Below are 16,172 nucleotides of genomic sequence, written 5' to 3'. Positions count from 1 at the left end.
AAAATAAATCATTGAATTTTGGCTTAATTCATGAAAAGTTTAGCTTTTTCTGGGAATGTTTTTTTTAATGTTTTGAAATACCGGTAATAATTTAAAAATAAATGTTAGGAAACAGTGGTATACAGTGAGTGCCGTAATGCAAGTCCAGGATAATATTTGGTATTCATCAATATCACTTCAAAGCTTACCCTCTATATTTATACTATGCACTGTATTTGGTGCGTTCTTTTACCAAACCTCTAATGTTCCCCCAGACTGAGGGACACTGGGGTTCAAGTGGTTTAATGTCAAGTATTACGTTATTTTCAATCTGTCATAATGGAAAAAAGATATTCTCTCAGGTATTTGCATACGTACTCTAATATGACATAAATATAAGGTGTTGTAAAGTATAACAATGTAATTCAGGGGCCACCGTGGATGAAAACATTATAAAAGGGGTGCCCTGAGCCAAAAATGTTTGAGAAACACTGGTATACACTACAGCGCGTAGAAAAGGAAGAAGAATCGAATAAAATTGACACAAACTCGAGCTGCAAATATGACCTGGGATACGGATTTTCACTAATATATTTTAGATACAATTTATCCACTCCAAATTTTGCTCCAATTTGACATTCATTTGACATTCATTTGAAGACCTCACTGTCTCAAGTTTTAAATAATGGATGAAGTGGTCAAAAGCCAACGCGACACAGATGCAGCCTCATATCAGGATTTATTAATTTAACCAACAGAGAGCCGCTTTCAACTTTTAAGTTCTTCACCGTCAAGGCCAAGCAGAATTTAGTACCTGAATTAGCTATTAAATAAATACACACAACACTGTGTGTGTTTATACTGTATAATTAGTATCAATATACAGAGAGAGAGGAGATGGGATTTTTTTTAAACTCTGACCCAAAAATTCAAGCAGACAAAACTTTAGAGGCACAGTATGTCATTTGTCCCTGTATTTACATAACAAAACAATATATTTGGGTCATGACCGAAAGAAAAGGTTGCGAATACAAGCGGCCAAAATGAGTTTTCTTCGACGGGTGGCTGGCATCTCCCTTAGAGATAGGGTGAGAAGTTCAGTCACACGAGAGAGACTCAGAGTAGAACCGCTGCTCCTGCGCCTGGAAAGGAGTCAGCTGAGGTGGTTCGGGCATCTGGTTAGGATGCCTCTCGGGCACCTCCCTAGGGAGGTCCTCGACGATTTTGCAAGCCATTTTGTGTCCTGGGTGCTACACTTCCTCTGCCAACCTGGGGAGGCAGCAGACTGGCCTCATGCTTCCTTCTATGCATGAGGAGTCCACTCCAAGCTGCTTCTTTTCACCTAACACAGGGGAGAGTTTCCCCGGGCTGGACGACATAGCGCGTGGAAGGAAAACGTTACTCCGACCAGTTCCTTTCCCCTCCAACAGGCGCCCCGGCTGGCCAGGCCAGGGGGAGGCAGTTTTAGTGTCCACAGCACTATACCGACTGTGCCACCGTGCCCCCACCTTCAACTTATTTACCTTTTCTTTTTCTGGAAGCACAAATTAGTTTTTTTCACAGACCTTGATCTAATCTTCCAATTTACACAAACAGGTGTGCAACTGTGCAAGCGCAAGGTCGGAGGAAGTGCCTCGTCAATTGTTTGTGTTCACGTCATACCTCAGAAGGATAAAGCTGGCAGCTATAGCGGCAGTGGTTCAGGGGGTTTGAGCGGCCGACAGGGGACTGTAAAGGTCCTCAGTTAGATCCCCGCACGGCTCCTCCTGGCAGTGGCTCAGGGGGTTTGAGTGGCCAACAGGGGACTGTAAAGGTCCTCGGTTAGATCCCTGCACGGCTCCTCCTGGCAGTGGCTCAGGGGGTTTGAGCGGCCAACAGGGGACTGTAAAGGTCCTCGGTTAGATCCCTGCACGGCTCCTCCTGGCAGTGGCTCAGGGGGTTTGAGCGGCCAACAGGGGACTGTAAAGGTCCTCGGTTAGATCCCTGCACGGCTCCTCCTGGCAGTGGCTCAGGGGGTTTGAGCGGCCAACAGGGGACTGTAAAGGTCCTCGGTTAGATCCCTGCATGGCTCCTCCTGGCTGGCTTTGTGTCGGGGTGTCCTTGAGCAAGACCTGGGGACAGTGGTGTAAAGTAACATTTACTCAAGTAGTGTACTACAATTTTGAGTTTTTTTAAATAATATTAAAAAATTCTAAATAATATATTTCCAGTTTTCAGTACTTTTACTTCTCCACTACATCTCAGAGGAAAAATATTGTACTTTTACTCCACTACAATTAATTGAAAACATTATCTATATGTATGTTACAATTAATACTAAATTAACTACATTAACCACTTCAACGCTACCATATACATATTTCGGCCATTTGACAATTAATAGCCATTCTAGCTAGGTCAAAATGTGCTGTGATATGACACATTGTGAGATTGTGAGATCTGCTGTTTTCAAAAGATTTTTGTACAATTTATTTGCAAACTTGTGAAATGGGACATTCTGCATAATGGGCACTTTCTACTACTGTTGGTATAAGTACATTTTGATACCAAGACTTTTACTTTTACTAAAGTACATTTTGAATTACGGACTTTTACTTGTAACAGAGTATCTCTACATCAGTGATTTTCAACCCATATCAAGGCCCATTATTTATTTGACATTTGAGCCACGTACCACCATTTGATGAGATGTAAGCCTCTCAGACCCAAAACTATAAAGAAGATTTAGTTGTTGCTGTTGGATAAAATTGTGTGAATTTATGTGGTATAATTAGGAGAGATAACAGACAATTGTTGATCAACTAATGCAGATGTTTAACAAAAATGGAACTCTTGAGAGCGTAAAATCTTACACTCTCAAGAGTTAAAGATCTATAAATCTGGATGAGTTTGTGCTTAAAATGTACTGTAAATTCTACAAACTGTTAATAAATATTTCAATCAATCAAAAAAAAGTAACCGCAAGGTTGCCTGTTCGAACCCGGGCTCCCCCAGAGTTAGCGTCGAAGTGTCCTTGAGCAAAGACACTGAACCCCAAATAGCTCCTGATGTGCTGGTTGGTGCCTTGCATGGTTTCCGCCGCCATTGGTGTATGAATGTGTGTGTCAATGGGTGAATTGATGCACAATCTATGTAAAGTGCTGGGTAAAGGGTAAATGCACCATTTAAAACATTTGCATACTTTTTCCACCACTGCCTGCATGCGGGCACGTCAACAGGAGTCAAAAGACGCACTCCTCACCCAGTATGGGTCATTTCACCTTGGCTTGGGTACAGGAACACATGTTCTACCCTAAATCATACTGCCATCCCAAAATAAGACAGCTCTAGGTGACGTTCTGAAGCAAACACTGACCATGACATATAGACATACAAACAATACAAAATAAATAAAAGTCTTCCAAATAAAACTTTCTGATAAACATATGTGTTTCTAATGTCAGTGGTTTACAAATTATTTCCTGTCAAGGACCCCACAAATTATATGTACTTGGCTGCCGACCCCCATCTGTAAATATGTTGTTCCAGGGATCCCTCCACAAGAAAAGATTTGAGTTAAAAACGTTCACTGCGAAAGAATAATATTCAAAGATTTGTGGCACATTTTCACGATAAAAAAATAAATAGCAGATGTATACCAGCTGGTAGTGTTGCACTCGGTGCCGCGCTATGAGCTTGTAAATCTGCTATTTTTCAATACCTAAAGGGGTTCCCGTCCAGAATAACTATTGAGCATAATTTATCTACGAAAGAAAGCGTTGCTTTGGATGATTTGGCAAAAGAAAAGACGATATTGTGAACAAACATGCTGATGCACAGCCTTATTGTGTTTTATACTGTTTTCTTTTTGCATTTTCTAATAAAATAACCTGAGTACATTTTACACATTTCTGTGTGAGTTTAGGCCTATAGCCTGCTCATGGACGTCTCCCAATAGCCTTTGCCTAACCAACACCAGCTTAACTACTTCCACCATTCTGGGCATGTCATTTTGCAAAACCGTTTTTGAAAAATACACAATCTACTAGCTCACAGCCTGTGGCGAGCTTCAATAGCCTGAACTATAAATCAGGCTTGAATTGTTAAAATAAACGTAAATGCTGCTCCTTTGCTCCCGTGAATGCAAATGAGGCAAAAAAGAAAATGCTGGCATAATTAAAGTCTAATTAAAGTCTTCCGAGTCCTGGCGGAGACGTTTCCTGTCAAGCAAACAGGCCTTTCTTGCTAAAAAAAAAAACCTAACACCAGCATGCTATTTTATCAACAATGGAAAATCACAGAGGAGATAATGGGAGTTTGTTATGCACAGAGCACAGTCTGTTCACGGACCTAAGGGCAGTGCTGGAAGAAGTACTCACATGTTTTACTTAAGTAAAAGTATCCATCTTCAACCGCTTATCTGTAGTCTGGTCGTGGGGGCAACAGCTCCACCAGAGTGTTCCAGACTTCCCTCTCCAGAGCAACATTAGTGACTTCCTCCTGGGGGATCCCGAGACGTTCCAAGGCCAGTGAGTCGATGTGTTTCCGATGTGTTTCCTCCATGGTTTCGTCCTTGGTCTGCCCTGGGGTCTGGTGCCCTGGGGTCTCCTCAAGAATGTCCCATTTCACAATGTATACGTTAGTTAGTTAGTTACTGCGAGAGTGAGGTCTAGCAACACCAACTCCAACACCAACACCAACCGAAATGTATAAAAACCATTTGAAAATAGACAATTGACGCATTGTGAGCTCGTAGATTCTCAAAAGATATTTCCCTCAGAGATGTAGTGGAGTAGTATTGAAATTTGGAAATACTGTACTCCACTGGACAAATCCATACTACAATACTGTTGGTAACAAAGCACACAGAAACACATTGCTGTGACTGTGAGCAGATCACGTATGATGGATGGATTCTAACCTTAAAGATATCGATCCTTCTTCAGTCCGCCTAATTACAGTATATAGACACCTATACTTTCTATAGCAGCCGATGTCTGCCACTCTCATTGACGGGCAGCTGATCGTCAGCCTCGCCGGGTTCAGGTGCTAAACCTCAAGGCTCTTCCATCCGTATACAGAGCAGTGAGCCGTTGAGGGAGGCTTCTGGAGGTCACGACTTATTGATCACATCATCACAAAGCACAGTTCAAGTCTAGTAACACCCCTCTCTCTCTCTCTCTCTCTCTCTCTCTCACTCTCCGCTCTCTCTCTCTCTCTCTCTTTCTCTCTCTCTCATATAATAACCAACCCCCATACCGCCATCCTGGGGGTGGTCCCAAGAGAGTTGAGCTTTTCGGGCCAGTTGAGAAGTGCGATTGCTTTCGCCTCACTGCTGGCCCGAAGGCTCATATTAAAGAACTGGAAGGCAGATAAACCGCCCTCTGTGGCTCAATGGATCCAAGAAGTCCTGTCTATGCTAAAGCTGGAGAGAATTAGGTATAATGTCCATGGCTCACGAGAGAAGTTTGAAATAAACCTGGTCTACGTTTATTTCATATGCTGAAAACTTCACATTCCCTTAGGGGACAGATGAATACACCGGTAACTAGACCCCATGTTCTATCCCACTAGTGGGGACTGGGGTCGATGTGGCCGGAATATACCTCCTTCCCGGGATTATGATTGCTGGTGGCGGTTACTATTACTATCATTACTTCTACTGACTGTACCTTTATTGTCTTTGTTTTTTGTATTTTTTTTCCATGTATGTGTGTGCTATCCTATTCTCTATATACAGTACATTTTGTGCATATATACTCTATCCTTGCATCTGTTTGCTGTCTCTGGACGGGGGGAGGGGGGTGGGGTACAGGGGAGAAGAAAAAAAAGAACTGTTTTGACTGAATGGCCTGTCTGTCTGTATTAACCTGTAAAAAGGAATAAGAACTAAGTAAACACCAATTGTACTTAAAGTACCTAAAGTAAAGGTACTAAATACTCATTATGCAGAATGTCTCTCCGAAAGTTAGTAACACGGCACCGAGTGCCGCACTATGAGCTTGTAGATCTGCTATGTAGTATCCTACACACGGTTGCTTTAAATATCCCAATAATCACTTCTCCTTGTTGACAGGAGAGGAGATTTCCAAGAAGGTATGTATAGACGAGGCTACAGGGAGGGAGGGAGGGAATAGACCTGTCCTGTATAATGCAGTGTCAAGGCCCTGTATCTTTTCAAGCCCTGTGGGCTTGAAAAGATATGCCAGGGACCCCCATATGTTACGGCTCTATCAGTGATTCTCAACCATTTTAATTTCAAGGGCCCTGAGTTTGACATGCATTACGGACCCCCCCATTTAATGGCATTTCTATCTCTGAGACCCCCATTTTATATTGTAAAATCAATGTTAATTTAACTCTGAGAGTGTACAATTGAAACCAAATGGACACGTACTGTAGGGTTCCAAACTATTATTTAGCTGGGGGGAGCCCCTGGAACTGCCTTCAAGGACCCCTGGGGGGTCCCCGGACCCCACTTTGGGGGTCTGTGTGGCCCAGATGTGCTGCTCCTCTCACTGGGAGAAAAGGGAGGAATGAGACCATAAATTATGCAGTGACGGAAGAATAAGGCAACATTTACTCAAGTACTGCACGTAAGTACAATGTTGAGGTATTTGTACTTTCCTTGAGTATTTCCAATTTCCAGTAGGCCTATATACTTTTACTTCTAATGTTGTACTTTTACTCCACTACATTTATTTGAAAACTTTAGTTGCTTTGTCGATTTTGATGATTATTACAAAACCACTTCACCATTTTGGCCATTTGGCGACGCATTGTGAGCTTGTAGATCGGCTATTTTCAAAAGGTTGTTATACATTTGAAAACTTGAAATATTACATTCTGCATAATGAGTATACTTTCTACGTTAAAGGACCACTTCACCACTTTTCAACCTATCTTCATATAATAGGTCCTCACTAATAATCATGATAAAATGGCACGATTTCTTTCTAGTCTGTGTCTCATAGGAGGGCTGTGGGCAGTTTAAAAACCGTCTTCCAGTGACATCATCATTAGGCAGATTATTTTTTAAACACATTTTTTTACAAAAATGTTTAGATTTTCATTATCGTCAGAACGATGGCTTCCATTTTCGCATTGCAACTTTTCAGGACTAGAAAGCCTGCAGTTTCTATTAGCTTGTATTCCCCATCGATGATGTCACTGGAAGACGGTTTCTGAACTGCCCACAGCCCTCCTATGACACACAGACCGAGTAGAAAAAAATTGCACCATTTTTTCATGATTATTTCACTAGGAAAGACCAAACATCAGACATGGGAACCCTTTAAGATGGTTTATTGAACGAGGGTGGAGAATGGTCATTGCTGTCACGAATGCCATTGCATGAAGTAAGAAAGCGGGGTATGGTTGTACAACATAAACATCCATTGCATACAACATGGTGGGCCAGCATGGTCGTCTATGAGTGCGCTCTGGCATGCGAAGCATGGGACGCGCAGTATATACGGCCATGCATGGCAGCAAGGTCGTCCATGGGTGCGTATAGTGCGAGGCACAGAATTACGCACGAACATGAACGGCCAAGCTTGGAATACGTAGTGGAGCAGCATACGTAGTGAAGCAGCATGGTCGTCTATGAGTGCTCCTCATGCGAAGCATGGGGAGCGTAGTATAAACGGCCAAGGCTTGGAATACTTAGTGAGGCAGCATGGTCGTCCATGGGTGCATAGAGTGCGAAGCACAGATTACGCATGACATGAACGGCCAAGGCTTGGAATACGTAGTGAAGCAGCATGATCGTCTATGAGTGCGCTCTGACATGCGAGCATGGGACGCGCAGTATAAACGACCAGGCATGGAATACATAGGGAAGCAGCAAGGTCGTCCATGGGTGCGCATAGTGCGAGGCACAGAATTACGCACGACATGAACGGCCAAGGCTTAGATGAATACATAGTGGGACCCGAGGTTCGAGGGGGCGGACCCAGATACTTTGGCTTAGGGGTCGAGGCGTGGGCCTGAGTGATATAGTAGAAACCTCCCGAACCTTAGTTGTTCCAACTCCATTAGTGAGGACCTATTATATGAAGATAGGTTGAAAAGTGGTGAAGTGGTCCTTTAAGTACATACCAATACTTTTGTAGGCCTACTTTTACTCGAGCACATTTTGAAATCCGGACTGTAGAGTATTTCTACATTGCAAATATTGATACTTTTACTGCAAGTGAAACATGCGAGTACTTCTTCTTCCAGCACATGGCATTATGGTGCAACACTGCGTGCACCGCCGGGAGAGTAGCTGAAGACACCGTGTTACAGCATAGTGCGAGTCTCCCGTGTTGGGAGACATGCATTATGCATATCTGTCTCAAAACATGGATTCATTGCGCCATACTGTACATGGCTTGTGCATTGCACTGAAGGCCACATGCATATGCGCATACGTATTATGCTAATTGAAGGGGTATATCATGCTCTGTATGCGGCTGATGTGCTTTTTGTTTTTACTCTGGCAGCTAGAGAGTAAAGAACAAACAAACTAAACATGTACTGTACATTTAAACCATTCTGACCTGAGATCAGATTCTAAAAATGTCTATTACATCCTGACAGTTTCATTATTAACCCATTCTGACCTGAGATCAGATTCTAAAAGTGTCTTCGATTTTTCAAAAATAGCAGACCTACAAGCTCGTATCGCGCCACTCGGTGGCACGATATGAGCTTGTAGATCTGCTATTTTTCAATAGCTAAAGCATAACATGATGCTAACACCAAAATGGATGCCCGGTCAGAATGGGTTAAACCATTCGTCAACATACAGTTTTTTAAATTAAAGCGGTATTTTATACTGTCTATCGTGCGATGATGTGAGCTTCTACTATTTTTGCTATAGAGCACCGAAGTCCTGACGTAACTCGCTCATCCCGACGATTCCCCTGGTTCACGGAAGTAGTTTCTCTATGGAGAATAACATGGGGTGATCTTAATATCGTCTACTATAAGCGTTGTGGTCCAAAAATAAACAAGCTGTCTCGGCGTTATTGTCAGGGAGGTGTCTCTGTATCGTTTGCAACAGTCAGTCACTCATATATGATACAGTCTGCTTCTAGCGAAAATCTAACTAATTCAGCAGCAGTAACATTAGCGTTTTCTCTCAGTCAGTTGATTCTTCATATCCATGTGAGTGAAGCGGCCGGGATGACATGTTTATTTTTCAAACACAGTTCTTATATGAATCAATCTAAAACTCCTCCTATGGTGATTTCAATGCAACTAAACAAATACATGAACCTGGGGACTGACGCCCTCTACTGAAAGTGACGTCAGACTTCGGTGCTCTATATTTAGTTTAAAGATATTTGGGGACATGGACTGAGCGGTGGTCCTCCTATAATCCATGCAGTTCACCCCAATTTCAACCATTGTTAGCTCTGATAATTGCCATTATATACCCGAGAGTTCAAAACTTTGATTTTGGATATATATATAAATGTAATCCCTATATCCAGGTGGATATAGGGATTACGTTTATATATACCCAAAATCAAAGGATGGAAATGTTTGAACTGCTGCTTGCAGGGCTGATCCAGAAGAAGCAGCCGCCACACACCTCTGGGGGTTGGAGGTATTATAAAAGAGGAGCTGCCTCAAAGCTTGATCTCTGCTGAACTGATGGCATGCGCAGTGTCATTTCTGTGTTGAATGTTGAGACGAGGAACTATCATCCTTTCTACTCACAGCATGCCACGTACACAGATTCTCGCACACACGCACGCACGCACACGCACACGCGCACACACACACACACACACACACACACACACACACACACACACACACACACACACACACACACACACACACACACACACACACACACACACACACACACACACACAGCCTTATTTTGATCTCTCATTAACTCATTGTCTCATTGTCCACTGTTAGTGTACAACTATGATCAAAATGTAGGGCGTCTGTCTGTGTGTGTGTGTCACTGTGTGTGTGCGTGTGGTATACTGTGGGAACTTGTCTTCATGTGAAGGACTTGAAGTCTTCGTGATTTATTCCTCTGCAGGAAGTATCTGTAGCCTTGAGCTCATAAAGCAGTTTGCACGCACGCACGTACGCACACACGCACGCACACACAGCGCAGAGACGGGGGATGGTGGCGAGGCGATGCGACTGAGTGATGTACGTACTGTAAATGAGAGAAAGACAGGAGAAAATGGCGAGTCAAAACACAAACGAGAGCAAATAGTATAAATAACAGGTGAGCAGCACAGGTACACAAAGCAGAAGTAATCTTTTACACTGAATGAAGATACCTGCATGTTCTTGTACTGCGTGTTGACACTGTTGAGCAGAGCTGTCCGTGGATGGACCGCAGCCCGAGTGACGTCACTGGCCACTGTCCCATTCCATTCACATTCAGACAGACACATTTCTCTATGCATCATTTATGGAGCTGACGTCAACATATCTGCCAAACATGTACTGAATTTGCTGGAAGGATAATGCCGGCAAACACAGCTAGACAGAGCTAGTACTGACAAAATGAGACTATAGGGGCAGTATAATATGCTTCCTGGACTTATATTGTTATTGAGTATTATAAATATATTATTCTGTTGAAAATATCGCCTGCAGGCGGACCAAACTAGACGTAGCTAGTGTATAGACACTATATCATGCATGCCTGGAGAGATACAGCCCTACTAATTTGTTTACAAACATTCAGGTTTCTCTGGACGTTGTTCAGTGCAGTACAGTGGTGTCCCATGCCGGAAATATAGCGGCTCTACAAGATCACAACGTGCCACGATGACACACCACCTTACAATTTGTCAGCCTTGTGATTGGTCCCTGACTGACTAACCAGCCGGCTCTTTCTGCCTTGTTCCGCCCTGGTTCCGCCTTGTTTATGCTGAATTTGCTAAAAAATCATTTTTGGAAAAAACTAAAAACAAACATGATATGCCCAGTCATCATGCTGCACCTGTGATGTTCCTTTTTTACTGACACAAAGTTTAAAATAAGAATTCACAGAATATCAATATAAAGCAACTGAAAAACACGTTATTTCAATGGTAGTTGAAGACAAGATTTCCAATGGGTCTTAACTATGAAGCCTAAAGTGCCTTGGTCTGTATGACACTTTTGAGGGTCGAAATTGAAAGTAGCTGTGTTATTAATTATATCCGTTAGGGATCACCTTCTTACTCAATCTAGCCCTGATCTCGAACTTATTTATAGTCATGACATCGCGTTGCTTCCCGTTGTTGTGGCAACAGTAGTATTGGATGGAGAGAAAGGATTTTTGTCCAACCTCATGGCAACCAATGGGTGCGAAGAGGGGCACAACCACGGGCGGGACTTGACAAAGGGTGAATTAAGAGCTATTAAGGCTCATACATAGTCTGGATTTTCGGTGGTGAGGTGACCACCGAACTAAAACATGACGTCACTGAGCCGCGGTGAAGAGCAAACCACCGCCACCGCCCCAGCCCTTCTCTCTGTTTTTACCCGCTCAACGTTATTTCAGCTCCGGTGGTCAGCTCACCACCGGAGCGGTGGTCACCTCACCACCGAAAATCCAGACTATGAATGAGCCTTTAGGCTACTCCAGTTTTAGGTGATAAGGTGACCACCGTGGTGGTTAGTAAAAACAGAGAGATGTGTTTTTGACTGCGTGACGTACGTTTTTGGTGGACAACATTATCACCTAAAATGGAGTATGAATAGGCCTTTAGGTGGCCTACTTTTGGCACAGGCTAACGTCGTCCATGTAAGTATAAGGCTTAAAGGCTGAATGTAGGCTACATAAGATAGATTTCCATATTGTCTAATAATTTCTAATATACATTTTAGAGTCAAATTGGCCAGGCTTGTTGAATATTCATAATGCGTGTTGGATTCCCATCCCGTTTATCCTCGACTTGTTTATATCTGCTCTTCTCTAAATATAGTCGGCATCTCTTCTTATCGCTCTCCGTGTGGTCAAGGACACGACGGAGGCAGATGGATAGCAGGCAGATGGTCGTCTAACAGAAGCCTTCTGTTGAGCACAGAGCAGATATCCACAAGAAGCACAACTTCAGCGAGGGGAAGACGTACAGCAAGCAAAACGAGAGAAAGAGAGAGAAAGAGGGGGAGAGAGCGAGAGAGATGGGATTATAGGGAGGGAGGATGTGAGAATAAAGGGACAAAGGGAGACAGAGAGAGAAAGAGAGAGATAGAGATAGAAGGGGATGTTGGTCAAACAGCAGCTCCTTGTAACTCCTCTCGGGTGCAGGTCTTTTTTCCGACACCCCTATCAGCCGACGGGGCAATGGTCCGACATTGTCGGACCATTGTCTTGTCGGCTAAAAGGGTGTCGCCAACAGTCAGACATGACATTAGACAGACAAAAGTTCGACCCAATGGTAGACAGAACACAGACCGCTAGACTATGAGAGGACTAGTTTATTCTATAGATGTGTGTCACTAGAATTAAACAAACTGTAAACCGAAAAGATAAAAAAAAATAAGAAAGGTCCCTCCACCCTCTCTCACCCCCCCCCCCCCCCCCCACTCTCTGCACATGTTAAAGGCGGCCTTTTTTCCGACACCCCTTTAGTCGACAAGACAACTGTCCGACATGCGCGCGTGCTGTCTCCCGTGTCGGACTATTGTTCTGTCTACCATTGGGTCGAACTTTTGTCTGTCTAATGTCATGTCTGACTGTTGGCGACACCCTTTTAGGCGACAAGACAATGGTCCGACAATGTCGGACCATTGTCTTGTCGGCTAAAAGGGTGTCGGAAAAAAGGCCGCCCTGCGTGGAGGAGGCCAGCTCAACTGAGGGCTTTTTCATCCTATCCGGCAAAACAACACTCTGCAGGGACTCTGCCACCGCACTGAGCCGTACATAAAAGCCTGTGTGTGTGTGTATATGTACAGTATGTGTGCGCGTGTGGTATAGACAACAAGAGCGTACTGTATATGCCTAAGTGTCCCCGTGTCCCACTTGGAGGCGAGAAGAACTCGGGGGAAATGAAGGCAGGCTCTCTCCAGACTTCTCCGCTCGCATTAAGTGATGCTACAGGGCAAGAGATGAGAAGACTGCAGAGATTTGAGTACCGCCTGGCTGTGCGTCTTTCTCCCGCAAGCAGTATAGACGCCTTAGCTTCACTTATCGACGAGGAGCAGCCGGGCTTGCCGGTGCATCTTGTCAATTACAATGGATGCACCTACACATGCCAGCCAGGGCAAGACGCAGTACTGTCATTGTGCCACCGGGTGGGAGCAGAAACAAGCGTGCCACACAAGCGTGCCGCCCGCCCGCACGCGCGTGTATGGAGTTAGAACAGTCTCAAAAGGTTCACAGTAAATAACACAGATTTGTAACTCACAAGTTCAGATTTGCAACTCACGTGAGTGAATTTGTGTTTCACATTTGTGTTTTGTATCCACAAGTTCAGATTTGTGTTTTGTATCCGTGTTTCGTATCTGTGTTTCGCATCTGTGTTTTGTATTTGTGTTTTGTATTTGTGTTTTGTATTTGTGTTTTGTATTTGTGTTTTGTATCTGTAATTCGCATCTGTGTTTTGTATCTGTGTTTCGCATCTGTGTTTTGTATTTGCGTTTTGTATCTGTAATTTGCATCTGTGTTTTGTATCCGTGTTTCGCATCTGTGTTTTAAACACAAATAAAAAACACAGATGTGAAACACGGATACAAAACACAGATGCAGATTACAGATACAAAACACAAATACAAAACACAAATACAAAACACAGATGCGAAACACGGATACAAAACACAAATCTGAACTTGTGGATACAAAACACAAATGTGAACCTGTGAGTTCACTCACGTGAGTTGCAAATCTGAACTTGTGAGTTACAAATCTGTGAGACTTTTGAGACTGTTTTTGAGACTCTTCTGACGTTGGGCGTTAACGAACGTCATCATTGGCTGAGGGAATCTGTCAATCATTCTGATTGACAGATTCCTCTGCCAATCAGATCGCTCCGCCTTCAGCCAATCCTATGGCTCCTTACATTGTAAGGGGGGGGGGGGGGGGGCTCCTTTTGCAAGACCCCCCAGTAACTCTGTCATTTCTCAACCGTTTTGGACGGGGGTGGGCTCGTTGGAATCATGTCGACCCCCTGGGGGTGTCTTTGGGGGTCTCAAAGATCGGGGACCCCCAGGGACCCCCTGGGACCCCCCGGGACCCCCAAATGGTAACTGTCATTTCTCAACCGTTTTGAACATGGGTGGGCTCATTTGAATTGTGTCGCCCCCCTGGGGGCGTCTTTGGGGGTCTCAAGGTTCGGGACCCCCAGGGACCCCCCGGGACCCCCAAATGGTAACTGTCATTTCTCAACCGTTTTGAACGGGGGTGGGCTCATTTGAATTGTGTCGCCCCCCTGGGGGCGTCTTTGGGGGTCTCAAGGTTCGGGACCCCCAGGGACCCCCAAATGGTAACTGTCATTTCTCAACCGTTTTGAACGGGGGTGGGCTCATTTGAATTGTGTCGGCCCCCTGGGGGCGTCTTTGGGGGTCTCAAGGTTCGGGGACCCCCAGGGACCCCCCGGGACCCTCAAATGGTAACTGTCATTTCTCAACCATTTTGGACGGGGATGGGCTCATTAGAATCATGTTGCCCCCCTGGGGGCGTCTTTGGGGGTCTCAAGGTTCGGGGACCCCCAGGGACCCCCGGGACCCCCAAATGGTAACTGTCATTTCTCAACGGTTTTGGATGGGGGTGGGCTCATTTGAATCGTGTCGCCCCCCTGGGGGCGTCTTTGGGGGTCTCAAGGTTCAGGGACCCCCAGGGACCCCCAAATGGTAACTCTGTCATTTCTCTACCGTTTTGGACGGGGGTGGGCTCATTTGAATCGTGTCGCCCCCCTGGGGGCGTCTTTGGGGGTCTCAAGGTTCGGGACCCCCCGGGACCCCCAAATGGTAACTCTGTCATTTCTCTACCGTTTTGTTAGAGTTGTACTTGAAATGTACTGTAATTCTGCAAACTTAATAAACCAATCAATCAATCATGACTTGAAAAAGAAGTGTGCAAATGCACAGAGACTTTTGTGGCTGGTATATCTGCTGTTAATGGTGTGTTTCGTCTATTTTTGTGTTTACAGTAAAATGTACCTGCTTTGCACTACTGCATGCTTCAATGAGGAATGCTAACAACCGAACCATGCTAGTTAGCTCACACATCGTACGGACTGGTCTAGTTTATTGTAACCACAGTTTACATTAGTGTATGTGTTTATTTCTATTTTTATATAAAAGCAACAAAATACATTTTCGTTGTGGCTTGAGTGTTTATTGCACAGTAATTGAGTAATTGCACAGTTTTGTCGGGTAACGGCGAGCCTTGTCAGAGGGAAATAGCTTGGTTAAATGTCCATATCAAGTGATATCTGAAAAGTGTGTGTGAGAGAGAGAGAGCTATAGTAAGAAGAATATGCAGATCAATATAAATGGTTCTCTCTGTCTCCCTCCCATCAATAAAGATCTATCATGAAAATGTCAAGAGTTACCATGTGGGGGTCCCCGAACTTTGAGACCCTCAAAGACACCCCCAGGGGGTCGACATGATTCCAACGAGCCCACCCCCGTCCAAAACGGTTGAGAAATGACAGAGTTACCATTTGGGGGTCCCCAAACCTTGAGACCCCCAAAGACGCCCCCAGGGGGGCGACACAATTCAAATGAGCCCACCCCCGTCCAAAACGGTTGAGAAATGACAGTTACCATTTGGGGGTCCCAGGGGTCCCTGGGGGTCCCCGAACCTTGAGACCCCCAAAGACGCCCCCAGGGGGGCGACACGATTCTAATGAGCCCATCCCCGTCCAAAACGGTTGAGAAATGACAGTTACCATTTGAGGGTCCCGGGGGGTCCCTGGGGGTCCCCGAACCTTGAGACTCCCAAAGACGCCCCCAGGGGGGCGACACGATTCTAATGAGCCCATCCCCGTCCAAAACGGTTGAGAAATGACAGTTACCATTTGAGGGTCCCGGGGGGTCCCTGGGGGTCCCCGAACCTTGAGACTCCCAAAGACGCCCCCAGGGGGGCGACACAATTCAAATGAGCCCACCCCCGTTCAAAACGGTTGAGAAATGACAGTTACCATTTGGGGGTCCCGGGGGGTCCCTGGGGGTCCCGAACCTTGAGACCCCCAAAGATGCCCCCAGGGGGGCGACACAATTCAAATGAGCCCACCCCCGTTCAAAACGGTTGA

The sequence above is a fragment of the Protomyctophum parallelum genome (assembly GCF_964188405.1).
Source record: "Protomyctophum parallelum genome assembly, chromosome: 17".
Lineage (NCBI taxonomy): Eukaryota > Metazoa > Chordata > Actinopteri > Myctophiformes > Myctophidae > Protomyctophum > Protomyctophum parallelum.
The sequence above is the reverse complement of the archived record's forward strand: the minus strand, read 5'-3'. Positions refer to the sequence as shown.